The sequence below is a fragment of the Myotis brandtii genome, unplaced genomic scaffold (assembly GCF_000412655.1).
Source record: "Myotis brandtii unplaced genomic scaffold, ASM41265v1 scaffold470, whole genome shotgun sequence".
Lineage (NCBI taxonomy): Eukaryota > Metazoa > Chordata > Mammalia > Chiroptera > Vespertilionidae > Myotis > Myotis brandtii.
In genome coordinates this window covers 3119935-3122731 of record NW_005367953.1, presented here as the reverse complement: position 1 = coordinate 3122731, position 2797 = coordinate 3119935, and the positions used below count along the sequence as shown (strand labels likewise).

The following is a 2797-nucleotide window of genomic DNA, read 5'->3' as shown; positions in this document are numbered from 1 at the left end:
GTTCAATCAGCTCATATTGTTGACAACCTGCTCTGTATGCAGCATAATGTGAGCTGCTGAAGTTACAATGGCCATTCAGATTTTTCTAAGTGTCCACAGTTTTGTAAAGAAAATTTAATTAAATAAAGCATTCAGGTATGTTGATAATAGGGACAAAGTACTCAGTGACACACACAATGCAAAAATATTATAATTCTTAATTTTCTAAAATCAAATATAATTGTTTGCCACTGTTGGCAAGAAGGGCATTACCAGCCATATTGGCTTCTTCTCCTTTGCAATTTGGTCTCAAAAAATAGAAGATCACCTTGGGCCTCAGTGCACAGTGGTCATTCTTAATGTTATGGTTCATTCTGTTGCACTATGCCGATCAAGCACTGCCCATCAGAGTTGGTCCCCACTCTTTAGTCCCCCTCCTCTCACCTTTTTTGTTGTTGCTGTTAATCCTTACCCAAGGATTTTTTTTTTAATGATCAAACTGTTTTTAATACAGGTTTGTCTGCCATATGACAACTGACCAAATAAGTGGTAAACATAGTAAACCAATTAGGAAGCTATTTCCATAGTACATGTCAAGTAAATTATTGTGCCCTGGACAAAGATGGCGGAGTGGAAAGATTAAAGGATATTCAGGCATATTAGGAGACAAAACCTATCTCCTGGCAAATGACTGGACATGGAGAGTGAGGAAGAATAGAGACTCAAGAACGACTCCACAGTGTGAATTCTCTTGTGATGAGCTAAGTGTGAATGCTGCCTGAAAGATCTCCTGCAGTCCTTACATTCGTAGGGTTTCTCTCCAGTGTGAATTCTTTGATGCAGGGTAAGAGAGCCACTATAGCTAAAGGCTTTCCCACACACATTACATTCGTAAGGTTTCTCTCCAGGATGAATTTGCTAGTGCTGAGCAAGGTCTGCATACTGGCTAAATGTTTTCCTGCATTACTTATACATAGAAGGTTTCTCCCCAGTATGACTCAGCTGGTGTTGTGCCAGTGATGAACTATTGCTAAAGGCCTTCCCACATTCAATGCATTCATAAGGTTCCTCTCCAGTATGGACCCTCTGATGCTGATCAAGATATGCAATCTGGCTGAAGTCTTTGTTACACACTTTACACTCATATGGTTTTTCTTCAGTATGAACCCCTGGTGCTGAGCAAGATGTGCCTTCTGGCTGAAGGTTTTCCTAAATTCCTTACATTCATAAGGTCTCTCTCCGGTATGAATCCTCGGATGTAAGATTAGGTAACCACAATGGCTAAAGGCTTTCCCACACACGTTACATACATAAGATTTCTCTCCTGTATGAATTCTCTGATGTTGAGCAAGAAATTAACCATTGCTAAAGGCCTCTCCACATTCAATACATTTGAATGGTCTCTCCAGTATGAACCCGCTGATGTTGAGTCAGGTGTGCAATCTGGCTGAAGGCTCTTTTACACTCGTTACACTGATAAGGTTTCTCTCCAGTATGAACTCTCTGGTGTTGAGCAAGGTGTGCATTCTGGCTGAAGGCTTTCCTACATTCTTTACGTTCATAGGGTTTCTCCCCAGTGTGTCTTCTCTTACGTTGAGCTAGGTTTGCACTCTGGTTGAAGGTTTTCCCACATTCAACACAGGCATAGGATTTCTCCCCAGTATTAATCCTCTGGTGAAGAGTAAGGGATGAGCTCTGGTTGAAAACTTTCTCACACTCATTACATTTCAAAAGTTTCTTTTCTATATAGACTTTCTTAGGCTTCATTTCAACAGATTTTTTTTCGGTATTTTCTCTTTTGTGGCTCATGCTTATATCTTTCTTTGATGGGAAAACTCTGTTTTATAGCAAATATTGCATCCTGGTGGAAAGTTTGCCAAGATTTGGTATATTTATTACTTTGATCTTCAGTAAGGATTTCCTTATGAGTGATGATCAGTTGACAAGGATGTACCTCCTTACTTGGCAATTAGTTGTTAAACCTAGTCCCCACTTTTACAGTCTTTTCTCAAATTAGGGCAATCAAGGCTGTAACTAAGATGGCTTCTTCCTATTGTCACTACTTTGGATGATTCTTCATAAATAACTTACTTTGATGAAAATTCACTGTTTTTAAATGCATATTCCCAAGAGTGATGATCAGTTGACAAGGATGTACCTCCTTACTTAGCAACTGGTTGTTAAACTAGTCCCCACTTTTACAGTATTCTCTCAAATTAGGGAAATTGAGGCTGTAACTAAGATGGCTTCTTCCTATTGTCAGTACTTTGGATGATTCTTCATAAATAACTTGCTTTGATGAAAATTCATTGTTTTTAAATGCATATTCCCAGTCAGAGCATGTGCCTCCTGTCCTAGCCTTCTTCACCATCCAGGGCTCTTTTCCTTACTCCAGTAGTGAGATCATCTCTGGTTTAGAAATTGAACTCCTGCCAGTGATACCAGGTTCTTGTAGTTCTTCAACATCACCTCCCTGTACAAATTTTCTTCCTGTACAAGATTTAGCCATTCCCCCTCCTCTTGAGAGAAATCTACAGCCACATCCCCAAATGTCACCAAATACTTGGACATGGATTTAAGAATTTAAGGATTTATGACAGCGCTTTGGTCCTCTCCAGTAGAAGGGCAGTATCTGGAGAAAAGAGAGCACCTCCTCCCTGCAGGTGGGCACTTCCCTCCACAGGGTGGGCCGAGGCCTGGGGCCCAGCATCCTCACAGGCCAGGCAGGGGCGGACTCACATAGGGGCCAAGTTGCTTGGGCAAGCAGCCAGCACCGGCTGCTCGAGGATATTTTTTCCATTGATTTTTAGAGAGAGTG

General features: G+C 41.0%; 1 pseudogene; it reads right to left on the bottom strand.

Moving 5' to 3' along the window:
* Window positions 1-638: 638 nt before the first annotated feature.
* Window positions 639-2550, bottom strand: LOC102254805 (annotated as a pseudogene).
* Between the last annotated feature and the right edge of the window lie 247 nt (window positions 2551-2797).